We start from the raw sequence: 12,539 nt of genomic DNA, 5'->3' as shown, positions 1-12,539 counted from the left end.
GGGAGAGGAGGAGGAGGCAGCGAAGAGTAGTTGCTCATCGCCTTGTACAGAGGCCAAGCGGCAGGCAGGCGGAGGCTGAGCTCCACTACCCCCCCGTCGGAGCAGAGCCGCCGCCGGCCCGGGAGACCGGTCTGGGCTGGGGCTGCCACCTGGCTCATCGTGCCCGCCGACGTCCGAGCGCTGGCAGACGCCTGACCGCAGCCGGCGCTCTCGGATCCAGGGCAAGCCGGCGCCAGGCGCTGCCGAGCTCCGGGGGCCGGACAGGAGCACATGGCAGAGACCCGGGGGGGAGGAAGAGCGGAGAGTCTGGACCCGGAGGAGAACAAACTCCCTCTCTTTTATGGAACGAGGGGACTGGATGTAAAGGAAGGGGGTTCAAATGCCATCAGTCTCCGCTCAGACTTCTAATAAACACCCAGTTCACTCACACCGCAGTTGTGTCAAACATGGTAACTGGCTTTCAGAAGGCAAGGCTGTGCTCTGCTGCAAAGTCTGTTTTGGTTGTGCCGGACTGCAGAGAGCAGGTACAGTGCCTTCGCACGTCACATCTCACCCACTTCTTTGCTTACCCTTAGAAACGGGCCTTAATCGTTTCAAACAGAGGTCGATTTGACATTTCTTATCAAAGAACTAAGAGATATGCTCTAGTTTGTAGAAGTGCTCATGCTGCAGCCTGGATACATCCGGTGTTTCCTGCAGAGGGAGGGAGCGAGCGGAGGAGGAGCAGAGCCGAGTGGGGATGACAGCGATGTCGTCTTGCCGGACCCCCCTGTGCCCCACCCACACCCCCGCAAGGCTGACCCCTCCGCTCCCGGCGCCGCTGAAGCACAGACCGACGGCTAACGAGGTCCCAAAAACACTCGAGAGAAAAATTACTTCCAAAACCAAGTTTTTTTTTTAAAAGTAGTTCATACAGGATACGGGATGGCTATTTGCACTACAGATGGAACAAACAAAAACAGGCTAGAGAATAATCAGGATGCCTTTATATTTCTATATAAACACCGCCACCCTGTAAACAAAAGGGCTCTCGCTGGATTGAGCCTACTCCCTGCACTGTCGGCTCACATACAGCTTCTGCGTTTAAAGAACAGACGCTCTGGGAAGCTGGTCAGCGTACAGACTTCAAAGCCCCGCCTCCACGCCCACGAGAGGCACCAAGGCACTCCAGGCCACAGGACGCAGCCGCAGGCCTGTGCCCTGCACTGAGCTTCACTCCCGCTGCCTGTCGCCCTGCCCCACTTCTGCAGCATCACAACGGGACAGGCAAGGGGACATGACCTTGGTTTTCCGGGTCACGCTGCTCCTCCTGCCTCTGCACTCTGCTCATCTGTGGCGGAGGGGCCTTCGACAACGCAGCCCTACAGCACAAAACAGGAAGTGGCCCTGCCCCCACCCGAGCCCCGCCCACTTGAGCCCGAGCCCCGCCCACACCCACGTCCCACCCTGTAACAGCCGAGCCCCGCCCCCTACCCTCCGCATACCCAATCAGCACACTGGAATCGGTGTCCCTCTGCCACCAGTCCAGCTCAGTACCAAGGCTTCAGCTCCAAAGCGCGTGCACACCCCCCTCCTTCAACCCTGCAAAACCTCTCAAAGCCTCACCGCCAGGCGAACCCCAGCTGGAGAGAAATGCACGTCACTCACTGGGGTCAGGAGGAACTGGCCTGCCCCCCCTCCACTACTCCTCAAGAACATTAAGCCAAAGGCTGGCTCACTCAGCACAGACATGTGGGCGAGGTCGCCTCGTGAACGAGGTCAGGCTGCGGCCTCTGAAGGGACAGTTTATCGCGGAGCGCGGGAGGAAGCAGGATCCGCGCCAAGGGTGAACGAGCAGCGGAGCTGAGGAACGAGCAGCCGGCAGAAGCAGAGGCACCGGGAGGCGACCGTGAAAACCAGTGACCTCGTTCGAGCAATCTAGAGCTTCAGGAGGAGAATCGGGTCAAAGTCAGTTAAAAGGGATGTCCCAAGATTAAATGCAACAACAAAAATAAAAGCTGCAAAAGCTTAAACCGTAGATGTATTTGTCTGATCATATAGCACAGTCAGAATGACCGGCGCGCTGCTCAGAAACTATCTCCTCTTTGTCATGGAAAATGAACACAAACAAAAGCCAGACCACAAACACACAGAACTCGAACTATCCACTCACATGGGTTTCCAACACACGAATGTTGACAGTCCATCGGTTTTAAATCCGGAGCCGTGCTCTTCACAGCCCTACTCGAACACCCATCTATCGCCACCTATTCCTGTCGTGCTACAGGAGAACTTGAAACACGAGTTAATTTTCCAAATGTCCTCGGATTAACAGTTTATGTGAAGGGCTCTTCAATTATCAGGAGCAATTCTGTTACAGCACAGAATGTTTTTTCCCTTAAAAATTAAAGACTTAATTAGTAGGCTATATTTAGAAATCTAAATAAGAGATAATGTGGAGAACTTTGCCTACTTTTAAATTGGAGTTCATGAAATCACAATTCTCAACTAAGCAGAGTGCATCGTTAGCACAGCTACATGTATAAACCACGTTGTCTTCATGAGTGTAATCCTGTCATTTAACAACCACTTTAAGTCCTGAGTCTACACACATGAAGAGACACCTTCTAGCCAGTACTGAAAGTACCACAACAATTTGAACATTATTCCCAATTAGTGCCAGAAGAGACTAAAGGAGAATCTAATTTTATTTCTGCATTTTCTTCATAAGTCAATCCACGCCCAAACAAAAACTAAGATCAGGGGTTCCAAGGAAGAGATGCAGTTGTTAGTTCAGGACTCCAGAGTCTAAACTAAACCGCTTCAATCCTCAGGAGCAGCTTTCCGGCACACTGTTCTTCTTCTCTTGCCTGGTTTGCAAGCCTTAAAAAAAAAAACCGTTACACGAGAAGGATACACCAGAACTCCACAGTTTACCTTAAGACCATCCAGGCTTTTCTCAAGAAGGGCACGAAGTGATGGAAACTCTGAAGGTGAGCTATACTGCGCCATGTGCCACATACAACTAACACACTGCCCAAAGCCTAGATGCATTCTATCTGGCAAACAAAACACTTTGCGAGCTCCCTTTTTTCCCCATTTAAAACGAATGAGATGTCCCGATTTCTTTATCAGGCTTCGTGATCCTCTCTCCAGTGCCAGTGGAGTCTGACCGGTCAGGAGGAACATGTCCGCGTCTAACTCGCCTCTACACCATAACTCGTGTGCACCAGCAAACACCTCCCCCACGTGCAGCAACGGCACTCATCTGATCGAAACCGAACCGCGGCGCACAGAAGTACTAAGGGCCTGGAAACACGGCCTTTTCCGAGACGCGACACGAGAGGCTGTTAACTTGTCGGATGCGGACCCAACGGCTCTCCTCTTCGCCGTCTCGGGGCTCAAGCTCAAGGGATCCCAGGTCGGATCCGGACTGCTGCTCATGGCCATCGGGAGCCGGCGGCAGGCAGGGGGCGGGGCAGCTCTTTGCGCCGAGGCCCCGTGTGGCCGACGAGATCAAAACTGATCACAAAGGAGGAGGGCCCCCGTTAGCCCTTTCCTCAACACCGTAGCCCTCCGCCACAGAGGGAGAGCATCAGTCCAAAAGCGAGAAAAGAGGATCCGGCCCTTGTTCCCCACTTCTCTCCGGCCAGGTTGCGAACGGAACTGGAAATCTCTCTCCCGGCGGGAAGTGTATTAAACACTGGAGCAACACGTCACCCAAAGGCAGAGGACCGCTGAAGGCTGACACGGGCCGGCAACGGCCAACCAGCGTCAGCAGCCCCGACCCCAGATGACGATGTACCCCCCGGGCAGCAGGAGAGCCTTGGAGACGGAAACTTCCCAACCGCGTGCGGGCTCGGCTCAGGACGAGCGCTCCCTACACGCCAAGTGCGGAAGATTTCAAGAAACAAGATGTGGGAGGCAAAAGTTTTTTTTGCCCCCCAAAAAAGCTTTAGAATCGGCTCCCCCCATCATCAACACCCCCCGTGTGAGAGGGCGGGAGGGGTCAACAAGCTGGAGGCTAGTGCCTGAACCCCCTTCCTTTGGGGGCAGCGAGGAATGAGGTATTTGTACGTTTAAGTGATGTGAAGTGGATGTTTCTGTGCGCGTAAAACACAGCCCCTTGGATCTCAAGAACACATTTTTGAGAATGAAACGTATAATCGTATTGTACTGATCGGTTATAAACTTTGAGTGCCTCTATCATTCATAACCTGTCTTCTGGGTCACTCGTGACCGGATTTGGGGATCGCCAAAATCATGACGGCAGATTTGCCCTTTGACCTGCTCAGAGTATTGCACGTCAACTACTGAATTTAAAACTCTTTTGTGAAATAAAAATATGGTTCTCTGCACCACTTTGAAACATTTTACGATGCCACTCACAAACAACTGGCTTATATGTGCGACGTCTGAAAGGAGAATAAAACCGTCCACTGCAGTTCCTTCACTGCACTGCGAGTACAGTCACAAAGGGCCCGATCTTTCAAGAAGATCCTAGATGAAGCTGGAGAAGGTGGTTCCTAGCTCCAGTGAGACAGTTGAAGCCCATTAAATTAGAAAACAAACAGCAGTGTAGTATTAAGGCAGGGAAAAAAAGCTAGAGGCTTTGATCTCGTTGTCTGTCCTGAGCGCTGCCCACGTACATCATAACACATTCCCTCTGAACGCTTCTTCAAACGAGGGCGGGGAACAGGAAGGAGTTCCTCTGCCATTTTTAGCCTAAATGATTCCAGCGCCGAAACTCACAGCGAGCACCGTGCAGGAAGACACAGAAGCTTGCTTCCTTGTGAGGAAGGGAGCAGAACTGGAACAAAATACTGCCGCCGGGGTAGCAGATCTCTGGGCAGTGTCGCACTGCCCCACACACAAAGGCCGAGCTCCAAGCCAAAGATGAAAAACATTCAATTTCCTGAGAAACGAGCAGAGATACAGTGTGAAAGTGACCTGACTCCGAAACGAAAGAGAAAGCAAGAGTAAGGTCTTTGTTTTGGCCACCACAGAAAGGTTACTGTAGCAAACAGGCAACTTGTAAGGTTTTACAAAGGAAGTGAAGAACTGCGACAGGGCTGCAAATCCCCCCTGCAGCTGGAACATGATAAACCCAATATTTTTAGCCAAATTAAAACATCAAATTATGGTTCAAACCAAAATAAAAGTGTGCACAAATGTGAGAAAACAAAACAAAAAAAAAAGACTATTTCAGAAGCATACAGACAGACAGGCATCCAGGGTATGATTCTTTGGGCAGAACAGGAGGGTGTTCACAAGGGTGGTGGGAGTGTGGAACCAACAACCCAGGCGTGTGGCTGAAGCCGATCCCCAGGCTTCCCCGAGACTCTTCATCATCGAGCAAAAGCACAGCTTAACAACAGCAGAGACGGGCGGAGCTGGAGGAGATCCTCAGGCCGATTAAGCTCTCGGGCCGAGAGGGCAGAATGTCTTCCCCCTCGAACCTGTAACCCACCCCGCAGTGCCCCTGGCCTTCCGGGGGTCCCACAGCGCAGAGGGGCAACCGGGACGCCAGCATACCCCCCCCAGCTGCCAGGGTCAGGGTAGATCTCCGAGTGTCACAAAGAGCGCAGGTCAGCTACCTCACCTACGGCGCATCAGTAAGGCTAACGGGTTACCCTCTCGTGCACATCTGTAGCATCCCTAAGTTAAAATCGCCTCTGCAGCGAGGGTGGAAAGGCACAGGTTAAAGGTCAAAGGGTAAATACGACACCCCCCCTCCCACGCGCTTCCAAACAGCCAGTCTTCTGAACTACCCCAGTACCAACGGCGGGGCAGCGGCCTCACACCAGTCCAGGAGAGAGCTGTGATCAAGGGGCAGCACCGTCCACGAGTGGACCCAAGACCTCTGCCCACCCCAGTTAACCCCTCGCTGTCGGGGTCTACCCTGGGTTGGCCACACTCGACCACTTGGGATGATGTTCCCCACTGCTCAGAAACCGAAAGCTAAGATTCCCGGTGTGAAACTGAAGTGTTTATTTCTCCCCTGGATTAAAGGGGTACCCACAATGAGGCCAGCGAAGTGTGCAGAAAAGCAGACCCTCATGACCAAGGTATGACACACTGTGGTAGCTCAGATTCTGGCTTGAATTAAGATGTCTAACGTCCACATCGCCTCTATTTACGCTTCACACTCAACAAGCCCCATCTGTGACCAGCGCCACCACCCCCGAAACGACTTCTGGTAACGATTCATGAGCGCTTGGCGTCTACCTGGTCAGGTGCACTGGCCGAAAACGACGCTTCAACGCGATTAAAAAAAAAAAACAACAACAAATCTGCCGACACACTTCGGCACCTGTAACCGCTGGCTTCTCTCCGATTATTAAGAAAGCAAAACGATATTATTTCCGAGACGGAGCCGCAGCCCGGAGACGAGACTCGCCATCATCAAGCGACAGCGCAGATTAACGAGAGGCGAGCGATACAGGCGTTTAGGTTTAAAGTCCCCCTAACCACCCATGACAAAGCAGAAAACGGCACTTTTAAGCCCCGACGGCGCTACAGGATTCATAAATCGGCACTAACGCCGGCAGCACGAAACCCGCAGGCCCGACGGTAACCTTGCACCGGGGCGCAGCCGGCTCCAGGGCCCGCAGCGAGGGCGGGGAAGCCGCGGCCGGCAGCGCATTTTCTGCCGGGTCTCGGCTCCCCATCCCGGGGCCTCGGCCTCGGCCCAGGCCGGCCCGCCTCACCCGAGCCCGGGCCGCGCAGCTCGGTCTCCGCGCTCCCCCGCCGCCGCCGCCCCTCCACCGAGATATAGAAGATAAAAAAAGGGTTTAAAAAAAAATCCACCTCCTGGCGCTCGTTTCGCTGCCCAGACAGTCGCCTTTTCCCCGGGAAACAGCGCCGCGACCAACCCCGACAAAGGACACCTCCCGGAGCCGCACGGACAGGGAAGGGAAGCGAGCGAGCGGCGGCGAAGACACCAGCCCTGCCCCTCCTGGCCGGGCCGGGCCGGGCCGCTCTCGGTACCGGAGAACACGGGGACGAGCGAGCAGTTCCTACCTCCTCCTCCTCCCCCCCCCGCGGCCGGCTTATTTACCTGCGCTGGGCTCCGGGGGAGGGGGGGGGAGGAGGGGCGAGTCTCGGCGATCTCCTTCTCCACCGGTGCGCCTCCGATCAGATCCCACACATGGCCGCCGCTGCTGCTGCTGCTGCTGCAAAGCGGAATTTATAATTTTACAAAAAAGAAAAAGAGCAAGACGCTTCTGAGACTTTGTTTTGTTTCGTCTCGTTTGCTCGTTCGTTCCCTCCCCGATGCTAATTAGAATACGGCGCAGTTTCCCACCCCCCCCCCAGTTACCGATCCAGGCGAGCGCGGATTTAAAGGGCTAGCTGCACCCTGCTCGCCACACCCAGGCAGGCGCAGGGCGCACGGCCGCGGCGCACACGCGGGGGGGAGCCCGGGCGGGGACCACTTAAAAACTCCCTCTCCCCCCCGCCGCCTGTCAGTCTTCGGCACACACTCGCCCTGGGCTGCTCGGGGGGGGTGGGGCACTGCGGGGCAGATGCACGCCCCCCTCCCACCCCGCAAACCGGAGCAGGTTGTGCGAGCGCCACCCGCACCACCCCCCCCAGTTTCCTCGCTAATGGCACAGTCCGGCGGCCGCCTGCAGCAGCAGCAGCAGCAGCAGCACGGGAGCCCGAGACGGCGAAAACAGGAAATGGGGTGGGTTTTCCAAGGAGGGGGGGCCGAGCGCACCCCCCCCCTCCCCGGCAGCGGTCGGGAGTCCAGTCTGCTCCCCGGCCCGGTCCTGCCGCAGCCCGGCGCGGTGTGGTAGCAGGACTGCTCCCTGCTGTGGCAGTGGAACAGCCCGCAGTGATGAGGAGGAGGGAGAGAGAAGCTAAGCTCTCAGCCTCTCTCTCCCTCTCACCAGCTTTCCTAGAATATTGCCCAATTTTAATTTTAATGGTGTGGCATTAAGGGGAAAAAAAAACGACCCTTCCCTGCGTAGGCTGAAACGCTGTTCCGGCCAAAATACAATAAAATGAAAAAAAGATGTATTTTACCGAGTTTTGACGCACGTGTCTTATTATTTAAATGTATTTATTTTTTTGCTCCGGGGGCTGGCTGTTCAGGGAACACCTGTGGGGACGATATAATAACTGATCATATGCGCGGTTGCCATTTGTTATAATTCGTCATGTGCGTTTATCGTATATTATGCCATTTGTGCTGTGTGCTGGCTGGGAAATGAATTTAAAAAAAAACGAATCTGCTTCCTACACACAAAAAAATAATCCTATACAAAACAGAACTACTGCATCATGGCTGCTGTTACATGTTAGGTGAGACCTAAAACTGTAGAGCCATTAGCATATGGTTGAGACGTGTTCTCCTTAGAAGAATGGGCTTGCTGTCAATCCTTCCAAAGCTATAAGGCTGTGCTCTGTCTCTCACGCCTGCACCAGGTCCTGTCGGGTCCAGAGCCCGTGCACCACCGCAGAGCAGCCCCTGGATTCAAACAAAACCAGTCTCAAGGCTCCGGATAATAACTCAGGGGGGAGGGGAGGGGCGGGTCCGTGCGACTGGAGTGGAGAGACTGAAAACCGGCCATCGCCAGCCAACTGCAGCTCAACCCCGTCCGCTGTTGGGCTCACAGGCCCCACTGGGTCAGCCCTTCATGGTCCGCCATCCTGTGGTTCCCAGCCCTGTCCTGGAGGAGCACGGAGTCTGCTGCTTTACGGTTGAGCTCTACGCCTCCAGTGTTCGTCGATGACCAAGCTGATCCACTTGCATGTTCAGACTTTCATTCAGAGTAGTTTCTTCGGTCGGTTTCGAGTGATTTCGAGGAAACGGCTTTGGCACACAGAACTGTCCACAGCTACTTCCCTGCTTGATGACCGAGGTTTCTGACCAGTTGCTGAGACACGCCAACAAGCAGCTCTCTCCCTTCCACAGAGGTCCAGTTGGTTACGTTTCAGTCAACAAACCGTTGAAGAAGAAGGACCGTTCTAAAACCCCAGGCATCGGTACCGGCTTGATAGCAATTACAAATCCCACCTGACCTTTTAAGAGTTGGAAGCAAATTGACCAAAACGCCGCATTTAGAAAACGGACCCCTACGCGTCTGCGAGTAAGAGCTCAGCTGGAGTCAGATCCAGAAGAGACGGCTCTCCCCCAGGCACAGGGCAGGGGACTGCTCCCCCAACACAGCTGTTCGCCACAGAACAGGCCGGGAGCACGTCACTGTCCCCTGTCTGCCAGTCTGTACTGTACACATTACTTAGTTTTTGAATCAATCATTTTTCATGTATTCTTCCACCTACATGATGCTTCTCAAGTTCCCTCTCTGGCAGGCCAAGGCACTCAAGAGAAGATTTGTTGACCAAGCCTTATTTTCTTAAATGCCTATTGCCTCTCTTGCCTATCTGCTTGAGCGGACACAGGGTGAATCACGGCCAGGGAAACCACCTCTGGCCGTCACGAGTGGCTGCTCTCCAGAGCCACGCGCAGTCAGCGGCTGACGCGCACGTTTCGCTCTTTCCGCAGCGTGTGGCTGCCTGAGGGGCGCCCCCGTGGGGGGGGCGACGTCAGCGCGGCCCGTCACCGTGTCACACGGATAACCGACCCCCCGGAGCGCTGCAGCTGTCGACAGGAAGAGAGGTAACGCTAATTAGCACCATTCCTCGAGCCCAAACCGTGGGGATGGGGGGGTGCGGGGAGCGGCGCTGGGGTTCATGCATAAAAAATGCCCTGCGCCCACCAAAACACAGACAGCCACCAAGCTGGGGGATTAAAACATTCATGAAAACACCTTCAAAGTTCATCCTTCACAGCACACGGCACTGACGTGCTGCTGAGGCCTTTTCAGGATGGTATATTGCCTGGGCTCGGGGAGCGGCGCTGGAAGTCATTCCAGATGAAAGACAGGGTGAGTTGCTGTAAGTGTCCAGACCATTTATGCAGATGGCTAACGGGCACTGAATTCGCCAAACTCTTGCAGCACTCTGCAAAACCTTACAGTACATGAAGTGCTCCAGCAGCCTAATCCCAGCCCAGCGTCAGTTCTGCCCTTCTGCTTGTACAAGGTCATTGGAGCTCTGACTGGATAATCCCACCTATCACTTCTGTAACATTCTGTTTGCTTTTTCAAAGACCAATTTGTCTGAAATTCAAGTGCAATCAGGTTAGTTACTTCAAAGCTCCAATCAGAACATCATTCCATTTCCCTCCTGGGATTTCATAATGTGGAAAATATGACCAAAATAAAAACAGCCTGGATTTCCTGCTCAGGCAGAAGAGCACTAAATATTTCTGGTTCCTATCCTAACAACTCAATGATCTACATTCAAATCACGTAACACGTTTCAGCCCGCTTCTCCGTAAAAACAGAAAGAGAAACCTTAACTCCCTTCCCTTCCTCCGCACTCTTGCCTTTTGCTCAGAAACCCTCACTTCAAAATCAAAACAAATATTTATCTAAATGTTTTTTTTTTAGGGTAAGCTTTTAATTAATAAATGTGTTCCCATGATACTTAACATTCAACTTCTGGCTCTTCCGGCTTCACTGAATATACTGCGAAAGACCTCCTTTCCTTTTTTCAATAACTTTTAATTTGTGCTTTTCCCTGAACTGATCTGTTCCTTTAAGACGAGGAGCACAGAGATTCAAAGAATATTTACCACTCTTGCTCCTTGGGTGTAGAATAACCTTAATTTGAGCCGGGGTCTTGTATGTGACAGCAGGAGGAGGCAGCAGATGCATTTGGTCCCCCTCTTCTTTATAAAAGGATTAAGTAATTAAAAATAGGAATTTTGTTTTTCCATTAGGAACTCATGAATTGTTAATGCCACCAATAAAAGTGAACAGTGGGGATGACTTCCCCTCATCTCTGCAAGAGCTCTGATCAATGATGAAAGGGGCAGGAGCTTCCCATGTTTTGTTTTTCAGGATGGGGATCAGATGGGATGCAAATTTAATTTGGAAGATGCTTGTGGCTGCTGCTAACCTTTGCCGATGTCCACAATGCACACTTCAAATGGAACAATAAAAAAAAAAAAATAATAATAATAATAACGATCTTGTAGGGATCATAATCGCATCTGCGTTTGTGGTGAGTTATGTTACTTTTGCCTTGAAAAAAGTTTCCAGATGGTTTTTCTTAGTGCCTGTCATGGTGCCGTCTAGGATAGCTGTGTGCTCAGAAGGCTACAGATCAGGGCTGCACCCCACCCACAGCTGCTCTGCAGTACTTCAATACGACAAGCTCCTTTGTGGCAAGACTGAGCCTGCTAATGGTCTGTTAAAGAGCTGAGCAGCTGCTCAGCACAAAACGCAGAAATGAAGCAGACTGAAAGCAGCACAGGTTCAGCAGTCCTGCCACAGTAAAAAAAAACAAACTTATTTTGTGCAATAGGCTGGGGACTCTTACTCACAACAGGATACATTATGAGAAACAAACTGTAGCTAGAAATGTGTCAGACTGTTACTGTTACTTACTCAATGTGTCTTTGGATTGCTTGACAAGTTGTGCAAGTGTTCTGTTACTTGTCAGAGTTGTTGAATAAATGCGAGCAAGGTGGCTGGTAGCCTCCCCAGTCCTACATTTCTAGGGATTTAAACAGGAAGAGACAGAAGAGCCACCAGAGGGAGGTACGAGAGGAGCTGGGGGGTGAACTTGCCATCTCGGGGATAATTACTGGACGCCTCTAAGTCAGGCCAAGTAAAAGCTAGAGAGCTGGCCAGCTGAAGCAGTGGCTCGTCTGCTGTTCACAATAAATGCTCTTTTGCAATAGTAATCTTTCACACGGCCTACAGTTTGTGAGCTAGGACCTCTGGACTCAGCGTCCTGTGATCCTGTCAGGGAGGGACCCCCCGTCCCCGTCATGTTGAACTGCGTGTCTTGCAGTTTTATCCTCTGGATGCAAGAAGTGATGTAAACAGCTGAAAGGTATGTTACGAATGAGCCTATATAGCAGATCGCTGCCGTTAATCAAGTCTGCCACAGAGCCGCTGTTCTGGTGTGCAATGTGAGTACTTGGTGGCAATAGTGCCACAAAGACGTTTATTTCAGGGGAGGACGGGCAATATTTCTCAAACAGCTCCCAGCAAAGGAAGGCGATTTAAAGGAATGGAGAAGTGGAACTCAGCTCTCGTCTAGTGACGAGAGTTGCATGCTTCTAAGGAATGTGCAAGGCAAAGCATCCAATCAGAGCAAATTACATCTTCTAAACGAGGGTTGAGACGTCACTGAAAATGTCACAGTTAAACACCCCACAGTTATCAAAAACAAGTTTGCTTATTTTTATTTCTACCGAGCTTTGAACATTGAAATCCAGTAGTACTATCTGGATCACGGTGAGCCTTTGCATGTCTTCAATGGGACGTTCAGGTGATCGTTAAAGCTACATGAAAGTGCTTGTGACTATATGCTTTTTTGCAGCCTTCAGAAGCAGAAATTAAAAGCTAAAAGGAAAAATGGTTTTCATTACTTTCAGTGGAAGGCAGACAGATGGTCTGTCTATCTTTTGGGGAGACAGAACCAGAGAGCTCCCTGACACATAAACCCCAACCTGATGAGCAACAGGCCATCACATC

At 52.1% G+C, this 12,539-nt stretch overlaps 1 protein-coding gene across 3 annotated transcripts in view; it reads right to left on the bottom strand.

The window, feature by feature from the left end:
- Positions 1-12,539, bottom strand: part of LOC148677372 (guanine nucleotide-binding protein subunit beta-4) — a 35,581-nt gene that overhangs the window by 10,968 nt on the left and 12,074 nt on the right. Inside the window, exon 2 of one of the 3 annotated variants that reach the window (XM_088621631.1) lies at positions 7,040-7,154. The gene's annotated coding sequence lies outside the window, so the exon portion shown is untranslated. The other 2 variants (XM_088621633.1, XM_088621634.1) reach the window with 2 other exon arrangements.

Source organism: Lepisosteus platostomus, chromosome 2, assembly GCF_059453375.1.
Source record: "Lepisosteus platostomus isolate fLepPlt1 chromosome 2, fLepPlt1.hap1, whole genome shotgun sequence".
NCBI lineage: Eukaryota > Metazoa > Chordata > Actinopteri > Semionotiformes > Lepisosteidae > Lepisosteus > Lepisosteus platostomus.
The sequence above is the reverse complement of the archived record's forward strand: the minus strand, read 5'-3'. Positions and strand labels throughout refer to the sequence as shown.